At 41.3% G+C, this 26,357-nt stretch overlaps 1 protein-coding gene across 3 annotated transcripts in view; it reads left to right on the top strand.

Annotated features, from left to right (window-relative positions):
• LOC131125180 (A-type potassium channel modulatory protein DPP6-like) overlaps positions 1 to 26,357 on the top strand; it is a 73,719-nt gene that overhangs the window by 16,688 nt on the left and 30,674 nt on the right. The gene's annotated exons all lie outside the window — the stretch shown is intronic.

The following is a 26,357-nucleotide window of genomic DNA, read 5'->3' as shown; positions in this document are numbered from 1 at the left end:
AGAATAAACACATTGAGCGCATTAACACAAATGGCCGACATGGACAGTTTTCTCAACTTGGAAAAAAAAGTATGGAGGATGGAAGTGCCTACATATGTAGGCACTTCCATCCTCCATAGCCATATGGCTAACCTGTCCCTATACCAGACTGTGTAACGATGTAATGATGCCATACTGTATCACATCCCTTCTGTAGCAGGGTGTATATTCTAATTATCTCAGTTATTTACCAATCTGCGAACTCCTTCACATGTATCAAAGGATCTTCTAACTGGGCAGACCATCCCACTTCTGACACCAGATAAATAACCTGTATACCGACCGACCACACCATGGTCGCCAAATCATGCATTTGCAGTGGCGATCCTGGACCGCTTGGTAATGTTACAGTACATGTTGGAATTTCTTCTCAATGAACCTTTGCTCCTCGGTGCCAGCAACACTCATGTAGCCCTAGACACTACCAGACACCATGCTTGACTATAAGGCACAAATACTACTCCCTTAGGTTGAGTCATTGTCAGTGGATAGTAAACCTATACTGCTATACACACAGGCTACTGTAAAGCATGTCCAAGTTTCATTTATTGTACCTTGGGAAGGTGTCAGTGTGAAGTCGTGTGTCAGGAAATTTTGCGGGCATTTTAATGATTAAAAAAAAGACTGCACTGTGATAATGTAGTACTTTTGGTTAGTCGATGTCTGATTTGTTCATATTACAAATCATTTGTCCCCATGCGAAATATTGGAACTAGAAATACTGTAATTCCTTGTTAATTGCATTTAATTGGTTTCAGACCTGATCGTGCTAAGTGAATTTTCGCAAAGAAGAATTCCTTCCTTGTGAAATGAATATTTTGGTAGTGGCTGCATGGTTCGATTCTCCATCTCTGTGGGCATCTCTGTGTGGAGTTTGCATGTGCTCCTCGTACATGTGTGTTTTTTTCCCCGAGAACTCCGGTTTCCTCCCACATTCCAAAAACATGCTAGGTTAATTGGCAACTCCAAATTGTCCATAGGTATGAATGTGAGTGTGAATGGTTGTTTGTCTATATGTTAATTTGTCTATACGCTAAGGAGAAATGAGTGATGCAGGGTTTTATATGCACATCCTGCTTGGTGTGTCATACTAGCATCATGCTTGACTGCATAAAAGGGTAATTCTGTGTCTTCCTTTGTGTAAGCAAGGAAGTGGAGCCTGACTCTTACTGATTTTTTCCCTCACTTCCATGCAGAATCTAAACAAAACCATTAGTGTACTTGAGGATGCATTAAGAGTTTGCATCAAGGTTAGTAGTCAGATATCTCCTAAATGCCTGATTCCCACCAAAAATGACTTCCGACGCGGAGATATTTTGTCTGCATTGACGTCTGGCACATTGAGACACAGGCTGAAGAGGGGCTGTCAACAAAAGCTCCCCTCTTTAGCTTTCTGCAGCTCTCACTGTGTTTAATGAGGCACATCATTGCTAAGAAATCCGATTTCTTCTTCCTCGAACAATTGATTTCAGTGTTGCATTTGAGCCTCTGATCTGACGCTGTTTGTTGTTTCTTTTTTTTTTGTTTTTTGTTATGCGTTGTAAACCTTGAGGTCACCTTTGTCCCCCTAAATTGAGCAGTGCTGGAGCATGAAATTGCTTGAATCACATCCGTCAACATCCGGTGGTCAAAGTTTGATCTTTTTGGTGGTGTTCTCCATATTGCGAGTTGGAGTTGAGCATGAAAAGGTTATACCAATTGATTTCCATCTGCACATGTTTAAGCCTCACTCTGCCTCATGTACAAGTTCTCCTGTGTTGATTGATTAACTGTAGCTGTGCTCTGGGTGTGTGTGTGTGTGTGTGTTTGTGTATGCGTGTGGTGGTGATTGACTGAGTCCAGTCACCACTGGAGCTATCAGCAGTAGTTCTTTCTACTTTTCACTTCCTTGTACAGCAAATAGAAGCCCACAAGTGATCGATTATTGTGTGTGAAAAGGTGAAACCTGGTGACATTTAATAAGGATTGACTCGTGTGGACATGGCTTTTTTTATTTTTATTTTTTAAATCAAAATTTCCTTTGTGTCTCCTTTGGAATGTCTCTGTGTGGAGTTTGCATGTCCTGCGTGGGTTTACTCCGGGAACTTTGGTTTCCTCCCACATTCCAAAAAAATAGGTTAATTGGCGACTCCAAATTGTCCATAGGTACTATGAATGTGTACTATGAATGTAATCACAGATTAGTAGAAATACATGGTCCTAGATGACCACAACATAGCCCACCAACATCTTCTGATCTTCATTATCTTGTGCATTTTAGTCAAGATGAATGAATGAATGTATTAAAGCAGGGGATCTCAACTGGTCTCATTCTGTTATATAAAAGGTCAGATGAAAATATATATAATGTAATGTAATGTAATATAATATAATATAACTCCGGTTTCCTCCCACATTCCAAAAAACATGCTAGGTTAATCGGTGATTCCAAATTGTCCATAGGTATGAATGTGAGTGTGAATGGTTGTTTGTCTATATGTGCCCTGTGATTGGCTGGCGACCAGTCCAGGGTGTACCCCGCCTCTCGCTCAAAGACAGCTGGGATAGGCTCCAGCATGCCCGCGTCCCTCGTGAGGATAAGCGGTATAGAAATGAATGGATGGACAGTGTAAGGCAGGGGTCTCAAACATGCGGCCCTGGATAGTACTCAGTACAGACCAACATGTATCCCCTAGAACAGGGGTCTCAAACATGTGGCCCGCAGGACACTAGTTTGAGGCCCCTGCCTTGATATGAAAGTTTGTTAGTGCGGCCCGCGCAAGTTTGATATAGATGCTGTATGGTATCATGTACCCAGAAAAAATTATTACGTTTGATTAATGTTCATGTTAAAGGTTAAATAACTGTTAATAGTTATCCTCCCTATCCGCGTGGAAGTGGTACGTTTTTGGCTATTTAAGTTTAAAGGAAATAACTTGAAGGCTACCGTTTAGGTCGCTAGCTCTCTAGTTTGCGAGTTAGCATGTGTCCCAAGACCCTGCAGTTGCGCAATATGTTGTAAATAAAAAGAGTATAAATGTGACTATAGTCGTGTTTTGTCATGTCTACAGGGCTCTAATAATGCTTTGTTCATTTTAATCTGAAAAAAATAATTTGTCTACCCACCAACTATATGTGGTTTCTTAAGTTTTTATTATTTGCCGTTTTATTATTATTATTATTATTATATTTATTTATTACTGATTGATTGATTTTCTTTAGTCTTGATTTGTTTATTTATTTTTCATCTTATTTTGTGCAGAAAAATAAAAAATAAGATATTTGAGAACAGTGGAACGTTTTATCAGAGCTTTTATTGTAGAAAATCTGAACCAAAGCACTGAAAAAGTTTGTATATTTTTCTGTTTTTAGTAAATGCGTTTTGTTTTTTTTTTGGAAAACCTGATGCGGCCCAGCCTCGCCCAGACCCTAACTCCAGTGGCCCCCAGGTAAATTGAGTTTGAGACCCCTGGTGTAGGGTGTAACCCATCTCTCACCCAAAAGACAGCTGGGATAGGCTTCCGCATTACCTGCAATCTTTGGACAAGCAGTATAGAAAGTGGATGGATGGATAAAATCTTCTCTTGGCTAGACTTTGAGAACATCATCATGTTGTGTAAATATTGCAAAAGGTAGAAGCAGGCCGGTAAAAAAAGAAATCACAACCCCTCCAAGCGGCACATCACCTGGAGGGACAGCTGTCTCTGTCATGTAACTAGATGCATGATGCGACAACACAAGGCAGCCTCCACGGTGACCGCAGCCCTGGATAGGCAGGTGATGATTCCTGAGGTGGAGATAAGGTGGCTGCTCAAGTTCAACATGAACATTGCCAACTTATACACATGCTGTACCAGAATAACATTACATTGTTTGGGTTTACAAATTCACTGTCTTTGTAAATGCAAAGTATTATTATTATTATCATAAATAGAAAATGTGCAGTGTCATAAATGGCCATTAGTGCATGTGATGTGATGTCAATCATGTTCAATCAGGTTACCAAACCTTTTACAGTGGCATACGCCTTCAGACGCTTGACCTAAAGCCATATACCCCTTACTCATGCACACCTAAAACACATATACTTTTTTATCATAATTAACTTGATGTATTGAGAGTAGATCAACACTATTTTGGGGCGTTTCAAGACACAAAAAAACACAAAATACAGATGTGTTCTAAACCTTATGCTTCTCACATATTAAAGTCAGTTTTACACATGAAACAATTAAATGCATACAGTCTACAGTATTGTACTTACAAAACTTGCAGTTACACAACATCACAGCTCCTTGCTGTAAAATATGGAGTGAATTGACTTGTGAGATTGAGTCATAGTTGCAGCACTTTTTTTTTCCCCTGCAAATTGCGCCATCCGAGCGCTTTATATTTAAATGTCTATAAAAAACCATATTATTAGCGGATATAGAACCACATATAGGCATGAATATACTGTATAGCCACATCTAATTGTGTATTTATGTTTATAAAATGTTTATTATATTATATTTTATCATATTATATCATATTATATTATTCATTCATTCATTCTTCTACCGCTTTTTTCTCACGAGGGTCGCAGGGGGTGCTGGAGCCTATCCCAGCTGTCTTTGGGCGAGAGGCAGGGTACATCCTGGACTGGTCATCAGCCAATCACAGGGCACATATAGACAAACAACCATTCACACTCACATTCATACCTATGGACAATTTGGAGTCACCGATTAACCTAGCATGTTTTTTGGAATGTGGGAGGAAACCGGAGTTATATTATATTATATTATATTACATTATATTACATTACATTACATTATATATATTTTCATCTGACCTTTTATATAACAGAATGAGACCAGTTGAGATCCCCTGCTTTAATACATTCATTCATTCATCTTGACTAAAATGCACAAGATAATGACGATCAGAAGATGTTGGTGGGCTATGTTGTGGTCATCTAGGACCATGTATTTCTACTAATCTGTGTAAAAGCTGTTTTATGCAGCTCGTATGCTTGGCATTATTTTCTTTTGCTGATTATGTTTACCTATTTCTTTGACCAAATATGGACTTGTATTTATCAGTGAAGTGACAAACAGGCGTTCATTGCAGGGTGTGATGTGTTAGGAAACAGCCAAAATCTGACAGGGCTTCCTACACGTTTCAATGCTGCTTCATTGTGATTAAAAGTGTTCTGAAAAACCCATTTGACTTTTAATGATGAATGAGGAAGTGCGTTATTTTCCCAGAAGGAGATTTCACAGCCTTCATCTAGGAGGATAAACACAAGCTCTAAAGACAACAGTTTGAATCCCTCTCATCATCTTTCAGGGGTGTCATCTTATAGCTGGAGGCTAGTCATCAGCTGTCATCTTGTAATGAAGGTGTTTAAATGCTTTCATGCTGCTGCACTTTTTTAATTGTCAGATATTCTGCCCACGCAATGTGTCGTCCACCCTGGGATGATTTTGGAGTTGCAAAAGGACAAATTGTGCATTAGCGTGTTGTATAATGTTTGACGACTTTCACAAACACTTGCTCTGTTTACTCACATGAATGTTAAGTGGGTCTTACTTATAGATACGTCACTTCGGAGGAGCTTATTTTGGTGCTTTCCAGCAGGTCTTTGGACTTGAGCTGTGCAGTCTGAAAGACTGCAGACATCAGGTGACTTTACTCATTATATCTTAAAGGTTATTGCCATACACATCCATTTAAAGAGGCAAGGCTCCAATATACTTATATATTTTTACAACATAACATTAAACACTAAAGAGGCAAGTGGTTAGCGCACAGGCCACACAGCTAGGAGACCCGAGTTCAATTCCACCCTCTGCCATCTTTGTGTGGAGTTTGCATGTTCTCCCCGCGCATGCGTGGGTTTTCTCCGGGTACTCCGGTTTCCTCCCACATTCCTCCAAAAACATGCTAGGTTAATTAGCGACTCCAAATTGTCCATAGGTATGAATGTGAGTGTGAATGGTTGTTTGTCTAAATGTGCCCTGTGATTGGCTGGTGACCAGTCCAGGGTGTACCCCGCCTCTCGCCCGAAGACAGCTGGGATAGGCTCCAGCACCCCCGCAACCCTCGTGAGGAAAAAGTGGTAGAAAATGAACGAAAAATAGAATCCTACTTGAAATTCACTTATCATGGTCAGGTCTAGAACCAATTAACCTCGATAAACAAGGTATGACTGTACCGCATTTTGTCATACTTCTCAGTGTGAACACACTCATGCACTCAAAAGACAAAGTGTGAGTACAGAAGTACGTGAACCGAGACACAACAGTGGACAGTGAAGCTATCATCACTCCTTTAATTACATTTAAAAGCAAATAATTCAAGATTCATGCGCATAATAGAATGAAAAAAATCTAAAGAAGCTACCTAAAAAGAAAATAAATGTAAAAACTGTACTAAGACTATAAAAATACACATAAAACCAAATTACACACACCCATATAGCACAGCATGAAAATAATAAAACAAGGTAAAGGGCACACAAGGCACCCAGCACAGAGCCCCGCCCCCACCTCAGGACAGTAGTGCAGCATCCTCAGCAGGACCTCATACTCACTGTTGCCATGGCTGCAAAGGTGGAGAGGGCGAGGCTGGAAACCGGGAACACACACTTACATGGGTGGTTCTGACAGCCATCTGGAGATGATGCAGCTCTCCTTGCGGGCTGACCATCCTCTGCCTGTCTCGCTGAGATGCGTGGAATAGAATTTTTCCATTTTTCCAACATTCTTATGATCCTCATGACAGCACTTGCGTGTGTCATGCATTGTCAGTATTCTCCTTCTCTGTCCCACAGGGGGCGTAGCAACAGGCCCTCCATTTACCCTGGCCAGCACCTTTTTACAACTATGGAAAACACCATTTATTAGAGTTCCTGTCACTCGTCAACAGTCTCCTCATTGTTTACTGTATTATTACCCAGCACGACAGTGAATGTTAATCAGGGCTCAAAATAAGGAGCTTTCACCGCCTCTGTGGAGCCAAGTCTTAGCTGCCATCAATGCACTATTTTATCAACTTCACATAGATCAAATCTGTAGTGTTGCTGATGAAATATTCATGGGGTTTGCCAAAAAAAAAAAATCATCCCCTCGCTGCTTATCACAGGAGATTAAATCCCTTCCCAGATGTAAATTGACTGGATCTTAGGGTTTTCTTTTTCTTTTGTAGTTGGTCTTTCTACTACTTCCTTGACACCTTGTGTTCATGTCTCTGCTGCTAATTTCACGCTCATCTTTTGAAGGTCTGCCTTTCGGACGCATTGGATTTATAGTCGGTAGATATTTTTGTGTGTGCATGCAGAACAGGATAGCTCACAATTTTAAATGGAACATACGCACAATTAGTGAAATTGAGCGAAATTTGTGAAATTGAGCAAAATTTGAATTTTCCGTCATTTCTATTGCGTCCCAATAGAATATAATCCCCAATATAGTTAGTTTGTAGTTGTCTATGTAGGTGCAAATCAACTTTTTTTTCCCAAAAAATCTCTTTAAAAGATTGAGATCGAGGTGTCCCGATTTGATATTGATATCAGATATCAGGCTGATATCAACCTATATCTTTAATCTCCGAGCACATCTATCCAGCAGCAGTCAGATACAGCAGATAGAAATATTACAAGTAAAGACGCCTTGCTCATTCCTTGCAACACTTTAGTTTTTGCAAATTGCATATTTCCACTATTTTAGAGGTGACAGGTTTAGAGACATCTACTTCCCCCTGGCCATCAGACTGCTCAATGCCAAATAAGCCCCTTCTACCTGCCCACACGCACAACCAAAACTTTAAATTATTGTTATTTATTCTAAATTATTTAAATTATTTGTACAAATTACTGTTTACGCTGTACATTGTTGTTCATATTTGATGTAATCTATTTATTCTCCACATTATTATTTATTATTTATTATTACGGGGCAGCACGGCGGTATAGTGGTTAGCTCGCAGACCTCACAGCTAGGAGACCGGGGTTCAATTCCACCCTTGGCCATCTCTGTGTGTAGTTTGCATGTTCTCCCCGTGCATGCGTGGGCTTTCTCCGGGTACTCCGGTTTCCTCCCACATTCCAAAAACATGCTAGGTTAATTGGCCACTCAAAATTGTCCATAGGTATGAATGTGAGTGTGAATGGTTGTTTGTCTATATGTGCCCTGTGATTGGCTGGCGACCAGTCCAGGGTGTACCCTGCCTCTCGCCCGAAGACAGCTGGGATAGGCTCCAGCACCCCCGCGACCCTCGTGAGGAAAAAGCGGTAGAAAATGAATGAATGAATGAATTTATTATTACAGGGGAGCCAGGCAAGAAAGTCTATGTCTATGTCTATGTCTATGTCTATGTCTATGTCTATGTCTATGTCTATTTCCAGTCCGGGGAAATACTGAACTCGCAAGCTTGTTCCTGTGTGGAGCGCGTCATCATTTGTGGGCCGATATCATTATCGGCAGAAAAAACAATACTGATATGAAATGTTTATGCCAGTAAAGTCCCTAATCAGCTGTATTGGTGCTTGCTTGCTTTGTTAGGATTCACATGTGGCTCTTGGGGGTGCAAAGCATTTTCAGTAAGTAGATGCCAAATGTACTTGAGTGAGTTTTGTTTTTGTGAGAAAATGCATTCCCTTTGCTGGCTCTGCTTAAAATTGACTTCTCGTCTATCTTGTTCGCTTGAAGGCGTAAACACTGTGTTTGAAAGAACATTTCTTATCAAAGAGAGCTATCCAGAGAATAATTATTAATAATAAAAGTACAGCTTCAAAGCCAGTGAAGGAATTTTCTATACAATATTTTTGTCAGTCAGAATTAGAGTAGCAGAAGAGAGAAGCCATTCCTCCTGAGTCTTCTCGCTGTCTTTTTTTTTTTTGGCTGAGACCAGGCAGGAGTAATCTATGGTGTCACACAGGCACATTCTCTTATCAAGCCCGACATGATACAGCAGCCATGTAGCCGCCTGCCAGACACACAAACATTGGCTCGGTCATTTCACACACACCTTTGATGGTCCCTGACATGATTCATCAACTTTTCTGAAATATGTCATATCCATCCTTTCACATCCGTCCATTTTCTATGCCGCTTAACCTTATATATGTTATTTATTGTTTGGAATTCTGTTCTACACTGTTTGATCTTTGAAACCAAAGCGTACCTTCCCAAAAATGACATTTATAGTTCATGTTGCCAGCCATGATAACTAGCTGGCAGCTCAGCCTCATTTCCGGATGTGACATCATCAGGGTAAGATCATCGACTTCATTTGGTATATTTTTTAGCTTAATTGTAGTCATGCCGGGCGGCACGGCGGTCTAGTGGTTAGCTCGCAGACCTCACAGCTAGGAGACCGGGGTTCAATTCCACCCTCGGCCATCTCTGTGTGGAGTTTGCATGTTCTCCCCGTGCATGCGTGGGTTTTCTCCGGGTACTCCAAAAATATGCTAGGTTAATTGGTGACTCCAAATTGTCCATAGGTATGAATGTGACTGTGAATGGTTGTTTGTCTATATGTGATTGGCTGGCGACCAGTCCAGGGTGTACCCCGCCTCTCGCCCGAAGACAGCTGGGATAGGCTCCAGCACCCCCGCGACCCTCGTGAGGAAAAAGCAGTAGAAAATGAATGAATGAATGTAGTCATGCCAAAATGTTGTGGTCACAGTATCTGAGTAGATAAGAGAAAGGTTTAAGACAACAATGGATGAATCAAGTGCAGAGAACAAGAGACAGGCTCTTCTCTTCAACTGCTTCAAAGGCACGCCGTTACAAGAAGCGTTTGGCTGGAAAGTATGGTATTAATGCTTTTTGGAAAAGCTATTTTGCAGGTAGACAAACCACTACGTCTAAGTAGTAAGTAAGAGAGAGTAAGAGAGTAAGTCATGTCTTCTAAACACTATTCCATGATAGCGACAAGGCTGCAAGGCATTATACATATAAAAACATATATATAAAAAAAATTTCTGACAGCAATATGTTTGCTGTGGGGACATTCATCCTTGACTCCGCCTCGGCCAAACCCCTTCACAGTCATTAAGAAGCCAATTTAAAACAATACTTGAACGATAAAACTGTTGGCACATTGCTCAAATATTGGCTATAAAGATCCTTTGTCTTGCACACTGCCATGTTTGTTTACCTGACGGATATTACCTTGATGACGTCACTTCCAGAAATTAGGGTTAACTATATATATATTTCAAAAATCGAACAATGTAGAACATAATTACAAACAATATTCATTCATTTTCTACCGCTTTTCCTCACGAGGGTTGCGGGGGTGCTGGAGCCTATCCCAGCCGTCTTCGGGCGAGAGGCGGGGTACACCCTGGACTGGTCGCCAGCCAATCACAGGGCACATATAGACAAACAACCATTCACACTCACATTCATACCTATACCTTAACCTAGCATGTTTTTGGAATGTGGGAGGAAACCGGAGTACCCGGAGAAAACCCACGCATGCACGGAGAGAAAATGCAAACTCCACACAGAGATGGCCGAGGGTGGAATTGAACCCTGGTCTCCAAGCTGTGAACCTAGCTGCGCTAACCACTAGACCGCCGTGCCGCCCTACAAACAATATATGTAATATATTTAAGCAAAGCTGATGAATCATGTCAGGGACCATTTAATTATGCATGTGTGGAGATTCTCATTTTTTGTCCTCAGGTATCTACAAGTTTATACAGTTTTTATATTACATTTTATTCAATCTCAAAGGACAATAGTTTTGGTTAGAGTAGTCAGTGTATTCTGACCACTGAACATGCCTGTACACCTTGCAGCTCTCCAGACATGTAAGACCTGTAAGCTCCAGCCGGGGGCCCAGTCCCTAAAATCCGGCTGGAGTACCAGTGCACGCGCATCAGCTCGTCTATCTCCGCAGCAACACGGGTTCAGCGATAAGCGTGCGGAGGTTGCGAGTGAGTGACAAAGTGCAGTGATATGTCTGAGAACACAACAGTCGGGGATGTCCTGACCCGAGGCGGCTATTTTTGGAAGATCGGATGATATCAAGCCGATCCGGTTGCCATATCACGTTCGTGGCAAAGGGCTACACACCAACATGCTAGCTAAACCTTGGTTGCCACTCAATTCTCGCCACCCACATGAAGAAGAAAACGCAACATTACCATGCAGATATGTCCGCTGTGTACCATGGTGAAGTTTTCCCTTTGGACGTTGGATATTAGGCTCCGTTGGAGTGGTTTTTCCCACCTCATTGTGGCCGGATGATTGTGTCATGTTGCAGGGGAGCTGAAACCACTGGTTACAATTACTTCAATGTGTTGAAGGGACTAGTTTGTTTAAAAAAAATTATGCGGTATATTGTAAATCACACCACACAGATCTATAACCAAGTTAAAAGATTAGTTCTACCCTATGTGTAATACAGTTCAATGGATATTTATCCATTTATTCAATATTCATTATCATCGTGACAGGTGAGGCTCTGTCTCACCTGCCTCCCCTGACCGCACACCACCGAAGAGACCATCACGAAGAAGGTATACAGGTTCACATGATTCCACCTTATTGCTCCGGGCTTGCTTCCGTCATCTGCTAAATAACCCATGAGGTTTTCATGTTGCATCCTCAGCCAGGCCTTTGCTGAGCATTGTGTAGTTTGCCTTCCTGCAGCCATGAAGGTAAGTTTGCGCCTCTTCTGAAAAGCAGCCAGTCAAAACCAACAAGATAAGACTATTGTTTGTCTTTTTTGTTCCGTCTCAGTTTCCACTCTGCATGCACCTCATCATGCTCACCATCATCATCTCCAGACAGTCCTCATGGCTGAATGAGGAGTGCCTGGATGAGATTCAGAGCTCCAGAGATTTTGAAAAGGGGGGGTGGAAGATTGCTTTTTTTTCCCTGAGCCGCGAGTCAATGGTTGGCTTGTGATGAAGTTCAGTGTTGAGGCCACATGGAGCAGAACAGATATGTATGGGAGGAGTTGATTTGATTTGGTTGTTTGGTGGAGAAGTGTAGGGGAAGGGTGAGGGCATGCAGTATCGAATGATTGAGCTGGCAGCCTGTCAAATTATTCCCCCAGCCAAAGACGGGAAAGCTCAAGTGTGATGATTGATGTTCCTGCGCTCCCTACATTGATTGGTGCATCATGGGAATATACTGAGACTTTTTGTGGCTGTGCTGGCTTGATGTATTTCTTGTGCTGCTGGCTTTGTGGCTCGAGACAAAACACACACTTTAGTTTTTACATCTTTGAACCGGATGTCTCACACGTGCTCTGGAGGAAGCATGCTAGATTAGATTTGTTTTATGCTGACCCTTGACTATTCTCTCTTGTTCTGCTCTATGCTAACCCTATTAGCTGCTGGCATTTGTGAAACTGCTCAATTTATAATATAATATCAATTGACTAAAATGATTCAAGGAAATTGGTACAGCGTCTGCACACGTGCGGGCTTTACATCGGGCTATTGCTCTCAATTTATCACTTTCTCCATCGGGTAACCCGGCTCTCCCTTACAGATAAAGGGAGAACTGTCATCCGGTAGAAACTCGTCATAAAACTGTTGCTCCTTCGCATTGAAAGGAGCCAGATGCGGTGATTTGGCCGTCTGGTCAGGATGCCTCCTTGGGGAGGTCCTCAGGGCACATCCGACAGTAGAAGGCTTCAGGGAAGACCCAGGACACTGGCCTGGGAACGCCTTGGGATACGCCAGGAGGAGCTGGATGAAGTAGCCGGGGAGAGTAAAGTCTCCTTAGGCTGCTGCCCCTGCGTCCGGTCCTCAGATAAGCGTAAGAAGATGAATGGATGGACGAAATGCCGGCACTCGTCCGTCAGCTTGACACCACTACTGAAATCAGTGTGCATAACGCACGTTTCAAGCGCGTTGCATACACTCACTCGTCACGGTCCACGTGAACTGTGCATGCTCATTGGACAGCCGAATTGGCCAAGTGCTGAGACTAATGTGCCCCCACCACCGAGTCAGAAGTGGTTGCAGAGGGCACGCGTGTCACACGTCACACGTAGCCCGATGCACCCCCGCACACAACAAAAGTTCCTCTCGGTCTAACAGTGCTACATAGTGTCTGCATGCTCCCAAATCCGTACCGCTTTTTCTTCACGAGGGTCGCGGGGGTGCTGGAGCCTATCCCAGCAGTCTTCGGGCGAGAGGCGGGGTACATCCTGGACTGGTTGCCAGCCAATCACAGGGCACATATAGACAAACAACCATTCACACTCACATTCATACCTGTGGCCAATTAACCTAGCATGTTTTTGGAATGTGGGAGGAAACCGGAGTACCCGGAGAAAACCCACGCATGCACGGGGAGGCCACAAGTAGATAATGACATTTATTTTTAGGCACATTGATTAAAGAGCTCTCGCCCGAAGACAGCTGGGATAGGCTCCATCACCCCCGCGACCCTCGTGAGGAAGAGCGGCAGAAAATGATTGAATGCTTAAAGAGCCCATTGATTGGAACTAACGCTAAAAGCAGCATCGACCAGCTACCAGCATGACCAGCATAGACCAGCATATGTTGTGTTTTCGTGCTGGTCTTACTGGTATGACAAAATGTATGCTGGTCTATTCTGTTTTTTTCCAACAGGGTAGAGTGTGTGTAATTGCTATCAGTAATCATGGCAGACTCATAATCATAATTATAGCCGCCACCGCCGCCAACTACCTTTGGACAAATGAGGAACAGGAACCTTATCTTTTTGAGCCTGACTTTACAGAAGACCAGTTACAGGTTTTAGTTACTGATAGCTGTACCTTTCAGCACAACACTTGTGGTCTCTGTTGAGCTGGTTAGGTTCTAAATAGTCTAAATGCTCAGAACAAACGAGCATCTTGCTGAGTCTTTGTAGCAATGTCACCAGGCATCCACTCTTTTGTTTGTTGGTAGCTGGTGGAATCTCAAATATTGACCATTTTTTTCAGCATATTGCCACAACCTTCAACAATACACATTCTAGGCACGATTCATAACCTAGCGTTTGCTTTTAAAAAACAACACAGTACCAGCACCATTAGGTAGCGTTGTGTTACTCCATTAGAAATATAGTACTTTGTTTTAGCGTCTATGTTTATGTAAATGGAACACTTTTGGATTTTATTTCGTTTTTGTTAGGGCTTTAGCGTTAAAATAGGTACATCGCAATGACATCCATTGTTAGCTAGCTAATACTAACTCATTTTCTATTGTTAGAATGCACAGAAAAGGGAAAGAAATAAGGGTTGTGAATAATGGGCAAAAAAAAAATTTAGGGCCATTCATTTTAATAATTGACAAGTGACAGAAAATTGTCATTAGAGACTCATCCATCAACAATGTCACATTTGAGCCTGATAGAACTGGACCCTTTCCTGGGTATTACATTCACTAAGCAGTTTTAACTGATGGTGGCCTGCATGGGGGGCCCAGGAGCCTGCAAGGTGTAGGGACAGCACTTTTAAACCCCACCCATTTAGCCAACTGCTCCTGAGAGGAAAGTAACAAGTGAAAAGCAGTGGTGTGTAATGTTTGCTGTGTGCTGATGTTTGCGGAACGACTAGATGTCAGCTAATGGTGAAGGTAAGTGCTTCATTGCTGATTGTTGTTTGGGGGCAGAGCTCTTTGCCTTTACCCTCCTCCCCTTCGGAGGGTTAGTGTGTCAGAGATGAGTCTGTATTCTTCTTGTGTGGCAGTTTAGGTGTTGAGATTCCAGGTGATCTCCTCTATTTAACTTCATGTTTTGGATTTATAGCCACACTGCGACAGGGATTATTCCCACTCAGGGCTAAGGTGTGTCTACTTTACGACCAAGTCGTTATTCAGCATCACTCTGTGTCCACATCGTCAAAATGAACACACGAAAGTTGTCCCGAGTGGAGAAAATCTGGAGGGTGAGTGGTTAAGTCTCTTCTAACTTGTTTTCTCTTTCTAATTGGAGCCTTAGATGGACGCTTTTCAGAAAATGTCACTCTGTTTTTTTATTATTACTATCATTTAGCTTTCAAATAGTGATGGCATAATTAGCACTTCAATTGGCAGCCAACAATGCAAAATTGAGTCTTGGAATCAGTTATTGTAGCTCACACTTTTTTGTCCATTTGTGAACTTAAGCATCAGTCAAACATATTGAGAAGCAACTGTGTGTGATAAATATATATCATTACCGTTTATGCGTTTATGGCAGCCATTTTCCACTCAATTTGTCTGCATTGTGCATGAACAAAAATATTTTGTTCTTTTACCTTATTTGACTTATGCAGTTTAAGCACAAAAAAACAAAAGATACACTGGGTTCAGAGGAGAAACACCTTAATGCATTTTCCTTTAAGACTGTGGTTAAGCAGTGCCTGCATCATAATGCACAGAGTGCCTCAGCAGTCCCATCATGCTTTGTTAGCTTTTTTAGCAAGATGCATATTTAATGAGTCACCCCACCACACAGTGATGCAGCTGAATGGTGCCAACATATACAATGAACCCATTTTTATGCCCATGTTTTATGTTTAAATTGATACTAACATTTAATCTGACAGTTTACTTGAATTTTTCATGCTGCAAAAGCTTGATTTGTTTTTAATTAGTATTCTTTTTTTAGTTTTTGCAAGCACAACATCCTCCAGCCAAGCTTCTGTGCACATTTAAATCCTCAATTTCTCTCCCATCATTTTCCTGGAAGCTACACAAGGTCTCAGATTGTGGAACATTTGCTCATTTCCTGATTCTCTGCACTCATTATTTTCATGGAAAACATATCCTTCACTGCTGTGAGCATCACACATATGTACATGATGGATGCGGGTGCTCCGAAACATAGGAAATTGTAGTCATCCCTCATTTATCGCGGCCTGTGCTAAATACATTTCTGTGAAGTAGTATTCCTTATTTATAATTGGAATATTTTTTGCCGTTAGAGCATAGAAAACCTATTTACCACCTATATAGAGCCCTCAGACATGAACTAACACCCCTATAGTCAACTTTACAATCAATTACCCGATATAATAGACATTCATTCATTCATTTTTTACTGCTTATCCTCACGAGGGTCGTGGGGGGTGCTGGAGCCTATCCCAGCTGTTTTGGGGCAAAAGGCGGGGTACACTCTGGACTGGTTGCCAGCCAATCACACGGCACACATATAGACAAACAAGCATTCACACTCACCACCGTCGTTCATCAGAACTTCCGTTCTTTAGTAATCACAAGTAACACGTAGGCAAGTTTCAGCAAAATATCAGTCGCCGACTAAAATAGGGAGAAAAACAGCTTTTTGTGAAAAGACACATTTTAATAAACTTTACATTCGGTTTGAAATTTGAACGTCCATATGACGTCCATATCAGATTTTGAGTTGGACTGTAAGAAGAAGTAGTGAAGCTTTACTGGATCTAGTAGCTGGTCCTTGAAGCATGAAATATGCATTAGCTTTGACATCCAACTTTGACACACCGCTTCCAAAACTGCATCCGCATCTCCTGTGAGGCTCTGATGGAGCGCTGACAGTGCACAAGCCAGATAGTGCGGTGGCTATCTGTATTACTGCCACTTCCACTATGTCAACCCTCCCTTCCCCCCACCCTGCTGATAAGAATGTTTATATTTATGTGGAGGAGTATGTTCTCAGATTTGGACACAAGATCGCTTTCCAAGATGGCAATAGAGTACAATAATATCTTACCAATTTGTGGTCTGAATTTTGCAGCAAGTTTTTCTTCAAAAATATATTGATTAATAAGTCATGCTGTTTTGTGGTTGAATATGGCCTAATATTTGTCAAAAATGCTCCCACTCCTGTATCCGATGCATCGACCTTAAAAAAAATTGCAAATACAGGTCAGGGTGGTAAATAAAACCTTGAATCTAGAGAAGGCGGCCTGGGCTTCTGGGGTCCATGCAAAAGGAACCTTAGAAGATCTAAGTGTTGTTAGAGGTTCCGCTTTGCTACTAAAATTGCAAATGAACCCTGTGTAGAATTCCGCAAACCCCAGAAACCTCTACAAGTGCTTTCTTCATGTGGGAGAAGGCCAATTGACCACCGCCTGGACCTTGTGTTGGTAAGGCAAACAGCATGACGAGATATTCCAAGTAGCCTAAAGTGTTAAAGTGGGTCTTCCACTCATCCCCCTACCTTATCCACACCAAGTGGTAAGTGTTACATACTGTAAGTCTAACTTGGTGAATATATGAACTGACTGTAAGGAGGAAAATGACAAATCCATAAAGAGTAACAGATAAGTCCCGTAGCTAACGAGGACGGAATATAATCTTTTCATCTTTGAGAGCGGGCTACACGGTGGTCGAGTGGTTAGCGCGCAGACCTCAATTCCACCCTCGGCCATCTCTGTGTGGAGTTTGCATGTCCTCCCACATTCCAAAAACATGCTAGGTTAATTGGTGACTCCAAATTGTCCATAGGTATGAATGTGAGTGTGAATGGTTGTTTGTCTATATGTGCCCTGTGATTGGCTGGCCACCAGTCCAGGGTGTACCCCGCCTCTTGCTCGAAGACAGCTGGGATAGGCTCCAGCACCCCCGCGACCCTCTTGAGGATAAGCGGTAGAAAATGAATGAATGAATGAATTATGCAGAGGAGCATCTGCAAGCAAATTAATACTGCAATTGTACTGATTCTTGCTAAACACTTGGCACAAGTCATGGTAATCAACAGGTACTCCGACAACTCAATCTTTCTACTTTAGTAGTTTCGGGCGCAGCCGACCATAAACAATTGGAATGACAAGATCTACTCCAATTAATGACCGCCAGGGAATGAACCTCCTTGTGGTATTTAAGCCCTACACTAACTAACTCATTCTTATTGACAAGAGTCCAAAAAACTATCGTCCACACTTGAGCATATCAATGTGGAAACATGGATGTTCTGACCAGGATGAGGTGGGGTCGACGAAACTTATGGCAGGCTGGTAGCAACAACGCTGAGCGCAGAAGTTGGCTCCTCTGAACAAAAACCTGCTCAAATATCTGATCCATAACCCCCAAACTGGCCGACAGTGTGGCAATGGCTTATATAATCTCCCGCAAGGTCGCAAATAATTGACCCTGGTGCGACAGAGTCAACTGGAAGTACTCCAACTCTGCTGGGTCCAAGAAATTGAGTAACATGAACAGAAGCCATGTAAAAAGACCAGAAAGCTAACAGACAAAGCAATACACAAGGCAGTCAGGCACAGTTTGCTAGCAATGAACTGGGAACAATCTGGCACAGGTGCCATCGACCAGCTTAAGATAGCCAGGAGATAATTGGCTGCAAGTGTGCGCGGGCAGCTTCGGCTCTGCAGGAGAGGATGCACTGCAACACATGGTAGACAGGTGGCAGCAGAGCAACAACACAGAACATGACAGTTGCGGCCAGGTTATGAGTTTAGCCTAAGTTACCATGGCGATGCAGCTATTTTGGCTGAACGAGCAAGCCTTTCTTTTACACTAAACTCGTTTCGCAGAATACCCCCATGTCCTCTCTGTCTTTCTTCTTTAAAAAACAAGAACTACAGCAACTTATTGTCGCTGTTTATAATTGTTGTTTTCTTGTCCGTCACCTCCTAACCCAAGTGTTGTTATGTTTTGTGTCTTTTTCCATGCTGTTTCTTTTCCCTCAGTTTGTTCCCTGTAAGAAATACCTTACATTTATGCAGTTGTTGTTGTTTATAGTCTTTTTTCCCTACCATTGTAGCTGGTGTTGGTTCTTGCTTTGTTCTGTTTTTTTTCCCTCCTATATTTTTATACTATTCGGTGTTGCTGACATTGTTACACTGTTCTGTTTTCTCTTTATCTCTCCCCTCACAAAATGTGTACTGTCCAGTGGCAGTATTTTGCAGCATGGCCATTAAAATCAACTCATTAAAATCCACTCCTTAGGGAGAGCACAGGTGCAAAAAAAGATAATTCTTACTGTAGCTTGAATGAGGAAAATATCGTTTGGTACCATAACTTTAACTAGATTTAGATATCTAGGAATCCCACATCAAAAAAAAAAAATCCTTCAGACTGCAGGGCTTTGACTGGCGTGTGTGTATATATGTGTGTGTATGTATGTGTGTGTATATATGTGTGCTAAACGCTTATAATGAGAGCTAGCAGGAGCAATTAAAGCCGCGCTAGATTGGAGGCTTTCTGTTCGCCGTGGGTGTCCTTGGAGACATGGAGTAGCTTTGACGATGAAAACCTTTTCGATCCCTTGTGAATGAAACGCATTCATTCACTTCCTTTCTCATTTGCTTTTAATCACTCCCCCTTGCATTGTCTCCTTGGTCCCTCGTGCTTTAAGAAGAATAGAATAGTACTGAATTATTAATTATACTCATCATAGAATATAATTAATGTTCACATCCTTTCAGCTCACTCCGGTACACTTTGCTTCTTGCTATTAATTCCGTGTTCAATAGTGCTGCCAAAATACGGTATTTAAATATATTTGGGGTGCGTTTTAGGGCCCTCTCGAGCAGCTGGGTTGATGTGCAGTAAATGCATCCTAACTCTTGGCTTGTCTATCTTTTAATACGTGCACCAGATGTCAGAGTGCTACTCATAATGAACAACTTTATTGCCTCCTCATTGACTTTATTTTCCTTCTGTTGTACTTCATTGTCTGATTCGTGTCCAGCCAATACTGCACTCTAACTTGGCTTTAATGGTGCCTTTGCAAATTAACTCTAATGGAATGAACTTATGGCGGATATTTTCTTAGAACTGTGACTAAGGTCAGAGTCGGAATTTTGCAGACGAAGCACGATTTGAAGTCCAAAATCACCATCAATGTCCTGTGACTTGTATATTAACCACACTTCATGTTATGGAAAGAACTCAGAACTACATTTCTCAACTGTGTGTATAAATGTGATATTGAGCACTATGTGCTCCAAATATCATAATTTATATTGGAAAGTGGTCCGCCTGGTCCAGTTGGCCTCGGGCGTCTTTTCCAGTTGATTTGGGGTAACTGCAAAAAAGTTGATACCACTACATGGTTTGTGAGTACTAACAATCCTTCATTCGTTGTGATGTAGTGTTATGGAGCGGTGTCATCCTCGCCACATACACTAAACCAGGGGTCTCAAACACGTGGCCTGCGGGGACACTAGTTTGAGGCCCCTGCCTTCATATGAAAGTTTAATGTTAGTGCGGCCCGCGCAAGTTTGATATGCATGCTGTATGGTATCGTGTACCCAGAAAAAATTGTTTGATTAATGTTCATGTTAAAGGTTAAATAACTGTTAATAGTTATCCTCCCTATCCGTGTGGAAGTGGTAAGTTTTTGGCTATTTAAGTTTAAAGGAAATAACTTGAAGGCTACCGTTTAGGTCGCTCGCTCTCTAGTTTGCGAGTTAGCATGTGTCTCAAGACCCTGCAGTTGCGCAAAAAAAGAGTATAAATGTGCCTATAGTCGTGTTTTGTCATGTCTACAGGGCTTTGTTAATTTTTATCAGAAAAAAATAATTTGTCTACCCACCAACTATATGTGGTTTCTTAAGTTTTTATTATTTGCCGTTTTATTATTATTATATTTATTATTATTTATTACTGATTGATTGATTTTCTTTATTCTTGATTTGTTTATTTATTTTTCATCTTATTTTGTGTAGAAAAATAAAAAGTAAGAAATTTGAGAACAGTGGAATGTTTTATCAGAGCTTTTATTGTAGAAAATTGGAACCAAAGCAAAGTTTAAAAAATTATTTTGTTTTTAATAAATGCGTTTTTTTTTTGGAAAACCTGATGCGGCCCAGTCTCGCCCAGACCCGAGCTCCAGTGGCCCCCAAGTAAATTGAGTTTGAGACCCCCGCACTAAACCTTTCCATCCATGGTAAAACTGTGTGCAGCGCTTCTTCCGGAGCCCCAGTTGTCTCAAAGTAGTTGTTAGTGGCAGTCCTCACAAAGTCCATGTTGGTGAATGTGAATGTGTACAACATTACCCAGAAGGCTTAGTACTCCAGCGGGAAACCTGAAGTATATTATGTGTCTATATGATGTTGAAACTAGGAGCAAGTAAGGGTTCCTAGTTAATAAAGTAACAAAACATAACAATGACTGATTGATTAGTGGCAGCAAACACGTAACACACTCTCTATTCTGTTGTTGTTGACGTAAGTAATGATATTCGCTGTGCACTCTGGGAAATCAATGAAAAATTGATTGTGAAAACCAGTGACAAAATATTTTACTATTGTCACTGAAAAATGATAGATAAAAAGGAGAATTTAATAATTGAGTTGAATCATTTTCATTGCCAATATGTCAATATATTTTTCCACAATGCATTTATTTTCAATGCTAAAAACATTTGACATTGCTTTAGACAAATATCTCTTTCTAAGATGTCCAAAGATTTCAGTGGTTGCTTGTGTTCAACCCCATAAAAGTACCAATATGTGCATTCATAATCAAACATGACAGATTATGGCTTCTTTGTGTTGTTTTCCTGATTGGTCGTGATTGAGTGGGAGAGCTCTAAACAAACTGTTCTATTCTTTCTTGGCCTCCCTTGTCTCTCTCTCTCTCTCTCTCTCTCTCTCTCTCTCTCTCTCTCCTTTGCCCATCACTCTTTCCTGACAAAAGTCTGCAGCTGCATGGGATGAAGCAATAGAGAGATGTCAGCCCTGAGGTGAACACTAGGAGGAGCTAGCATGCAGTGTGTCTCCACATACACTACTAACTCTTGATGACTATGTTTATTATTGTGGTAGTAGTTTGCACTGCACCACATCATACTTAAAGATTTAAATATAAATACAAATATTTAGTTTTCCTTATTTGATTACCAAGAGGGAGAGAAGCAGCTTTCAGTTATACATTTATGACGTGTCAATCAAAACTGCGGGGAATCGAACCCTGATCTCCTGACTTTGTGGCCTACATGCTAACCACATGTCCACCCTGTTTAATGGATAGGAATCATTACTTACTGTTCTGCACTCTTATTTTGGTGTAATTGCTTTCCCTTTGCTTAAGTGCATCATGGCTGCTTTATTTCAGATTTTTCCTCCAAGTGCCCTTGATGATCAGTTTATTTCTGCACAGATCAATTAGTTGATTACCCGACTAAGTATTTGCATGAGCGATGGATGTTTTCATGTAATTAGCACATTCACTGGAAATCATCATCTGCTGCATTTGAGCAAATACAGTGTTATCATCTAGCAGCAGGCCTCTTTTTAATGAATGAATATTCATGACCTGTATGGAGTAAGTTAGCATTTCTTCTGCACTTAGGGCTGCACAAATAGCAGGGATGGAATGAATACTTTCCTTTCTGTGTTAAAGAGATCACTAATGACACTAATAGGCGTTCTTGTAACAAGGAAATCTTTTCCATCCTGCCTGCTGTCTCTTGTATGGAACACGGTATTGTTCAGCTCATTTCTCTGCAGATGATTGGTTCAAAAGGCCAGAGGCTGTGCAGAGCCTGTGCATGACTTCTGAGAAAAATACGCTGTCTCTGGCTCATATTCCTCTGTGTGTGTGTGTGTGTGCAGTGCAAATAGGCCGACAAGCTGTGCTAACAAGAGTGTATGTGCACAGAGATGTGACACACTCACACACGGCTAACAATGTTTTGTTAGGAGCAGCAACTATTTCTGCTCTATGTGGGAGGACGCTATCACTGCAGCCTCTCAAGAGCCAGGCCAGCAGCAGCAGCAGCAGCAGCAGCAGCAGCAGCAGCAGCAGCAGCGGTAGCCCTCTTTGTTTTACAAGCACATAATGCATCCACTATCATTTTTTTTTTACTCTACTGATAATATGCAAATGTTCCCTAGCCAACTCCCTGTGCTGCCTTTTACCGCCATTCGGGAATGAGGTTTAAATTTGGCAAGAAAGAGCGAGTTCTCTAGTGAATAGAACAGTGCTGATACCTGGAAGTGTTTTGTTTTGGTTGCATTGATTCTCATCTCCATTTGCGTCGTAATGGGCTGGGAGCCTGTGGTGATTTGATCCATGCTGACAGCTCATTTATATCACCATCACATGGAGCCTGTAGACCTAAACAGACGTGACAAATTAATAGATCACAATAAATAGATGGTATTGAGAGTAAGAGGTGGGATTGGCACTGTAGGGGTTTTTTTCAGTTATGCTTCAGAACAGTGTAACCCAGGGGCCATAACTTTGACCCGTAACTTGTTTTTTTTTATTGGACCATGGGATATTTTAAAAATAACACACATTCATTATTAACGAGATACAGTATATTATTAGATATCACACTAATTGGCTTCGTCACCTATAACACAAAGCTAAGATGTTGATATTTTGTTCAGATGGCATATGTTGACACACACTGACATACAAAATGTATCAAAGTATCCTCCACATTCGAAACTAATGAGTAGTGGGTAGGTTAGGGTTAGATTGGCTCAGTTGGTAAAGTGGTCTTCTTCCAACCTGAAGGTTGTGGGTTTGAACCGTCCGTCCTGCTAATGTGTTCTTAGGCAAGATACAGAACCCCCACTTGGTCCTGATGACTGTGAAATGTGCTAACAGTGTCAGAGCACCATTTACTGTACTATAATTACAACTATAAAACAACTAAAAACCCACCTCTTCTCTTCTTCTAAATCTGTTTTTAATATCAAACTTTTTATATCTGACTGCTGTGCCCCGCCCCGCTTTTTCTCTTGTTTTAACTGTGTATTAACGAATGAATGTTGTATTTTGGTGTGTCTTCTACTCTGTTTACTTGCTTTTATTCAACTCCATTCTTCTGTAAAGTGTCTTTAAGTATTTTGAAAAGCGCTATACAAATAAAATGTATTATTATTATTATTATTATTATTATTATTATTTTGTGTACCTTATTAATCTATAGTGTGGAATTGATGTGGGAGTGCACTACTTGGCTGCAACCAGCAGGGGTGCTGTTGATTCAATCTCAATTAACTTGCTGTGTGAAAAAAAAGAACTACAACATGTCGTTAGCTGAAATGAGATGTTTTCCCATTAAGTATTAAGACTGGAATTGTGATAGTTTTAGTTTTATGGCTTTAGTTTTTAAATGAAATAAGACAGAGTGTGACAAGACTTAGTCACACAAAAGTGTGCTGATACGGCATGCAGGATTTAGTCACTGCACAGAAACGTCATCCACACATTTTCTGTTTGTTCTTAAACCTGATTGCACCTGATTGGGTTGGGAGAAGCAAATGTTATTTAATCCTACCCCCTCTTTGGTTCACGTCAATTGCCATACAGCTGATCACTGATTTGCCAATATTAAAATACATAGGAAAATAACAAGGCGGTATAACAATATGGTACGATAGGAATCAAGGTTTATAATCACTGTAAATAAATGAATACATAACACGTTAATGACTTCTCCATTGTGCGGCCTAGACTTGGGGTTCCTGTCTATCATTTCAAGAAGTTTAGGATCTTCTTTATGTAATGTTTGTTTCCTCTTACAGGCGTTTTGCAGTCCCTTTGTGGATGATTTCTGTAATCCTTCCCTCTGCATCATTCTTTGTTTGTGAGTTGTGTCTCTTTTATATGCTGCCTTAGTGATATGATCTTTAGTATTTTTCAAGGTCCTTCATGTCTTTGACAACAAGCACTCTGGCATTTTTGTAGTCGACACTTCAACTGTGTAGAATCTATTAGAGATGTCAGTGTTGCTTTTGGTCACGTTTGGTGCCTTTTAGTTTCTTTCCCTGTTTCAGCAGTGCGGTTTGGAATTTCACTTAATGGTGATGATGGTTTGTGTTTCTGTTTCTGCAATAATTACATCCACCTTCTTTGAATGTAAAACGTTGACAATCTGCATTCTGAAGCAAGAGGTTCTTCAGGAGGTAGAGTCAAAATGGGAAATTTGTTGTCTTGCTGGAAATGACATAATTACGATCACGCCAGTTGAATACTTTGAATTGGGACACATTTTACTCAACACACTCACTGAAAATCACAAGTATTTTTAAGTAATCAGACTAAAGTATGAGTCAAGTGCCAAGTCATTGATGTAAAGTCCAAGTCGAGTCTTTTATTGTTGAGTCCAGGGTTGTGTACAGTGAAACCTCTAAAGTCGAACACATAAGGATTTGACCAAAATGTTCGGACACCTCACTTCGAAGGGCATGTTGCACAGCCTTCAGTGATTTGACGCTATAGCCAAATAAAAATGAAAATACAAACATAAACAAGATGGCCACAGCACTCCGTCACAGAAGAGTGGCATTACCGCATTACCGCAAGCATCTTCATGACCTACACATGAATGGACAGGCGACAGTGTGCAGGCGAAGGAGAAAAACCTAACGGCAAGTGTTTTGTGGGGTCAGCTTTACTTAGCATTTTTGTGATCCAAATGTATTGTAAACGCATTACACGCATTACATTACAAACGCATTAAAAATGTAAACGCATATTGTTTATTTTCATATTTAAATTGCCCATGGCCCCCAATGGGGGCAACTGTTGACTACACTGCTAATGGGGATGCCATATGACTTCATGTCAAAAAATCCAAACTATCCCCTTAAAGAGGCCCTATTATGCTCACTTTTGGCCCTTTGTATTGAGATGTGGACTACTATAGTGCAGCTACACACAATAACACACACAGAAAGCTTTCTAGATCTTCCAGAATCTGCACCTCCAGATTTCTAAAACGGTCTGTTTTAATGTATTCCACCCACACTCACAATTGGTCACACTCCCAAACACTTCGCAGTACTTCTGGGCTACTGCCGAACCCCTCTTTCTAATTTTGTTGGTATAGGAGGTGATAATAAATGAATGAACTGAAGGACAGAAAATTTGATTAAACATACAAGAAATAATCCAGTATAGGTAAAATATGCTAATCAACTTAATATATTTAAAGACAAAATACGGTATCTTAGCTTTTGGTTGTTGATGACAAAATAAAGTAGTGATAATGTGATAGCTTTTTTCATGTTTTTTTTCACCCTAATTTTCAATCCTGAGCCGGACTCAGAAAACCCATGCATTACGCCTTCATTATTTGTTCGTTCATTTGTTCATTTTCTACCGCTTTTTCCTCACGAGGGTTGCGGGGAGTGCTGTAGCTTATCCCAGCTGTCTTCGGGCGAGAGGCGGGGTACACCCTGGACTGGTCGCCAGCCAATCGCAGGGCACATATAGACAAACAACCATTCACACTCACATTCATATCTATGGACAATTTGGAGTCGCTAATTAACCCAGCATGTTTTTTGGAATGTGGGAGGAAACCGGAGTACCCGGAGAAAACCCACGCATGCATGGGGAGAACATGCAAACTCCACTCGTAACCACTCGTCCGCCGTGCCGCCTTCATTATTTGTCAGAGTTGTTTTTTGTTGTTGTTGCAGAGTTGTTTATTGTTTTTGCGTTTTGATAAACATAACTT

The sequence above is a fragment of the Doryrhamphus excisus genome, linkage group LG6 (genome assembly GCF_037039965.1).
Source record: "Doryrhamphus excisus strain RoL-2023G ecotype Guam linkage group LG6, RoL_Dexc_Guam_v1.1, whole genome shotgun sequence".
In the NCBI taxonomy this organism is placed as follows: domain Eukaryota; kingdom Metazoa; phylum Chordata; class Actinopteri; order Syngnathiformes; family Syngnathidae; genus Doryrhamphus; species Doryrhamphus excisus.
The sequence above is the reverse complement of the archived record's forward strand: the minus strand, read 5'-3'. Positions and strand labels throughout refer to the sequence as shown.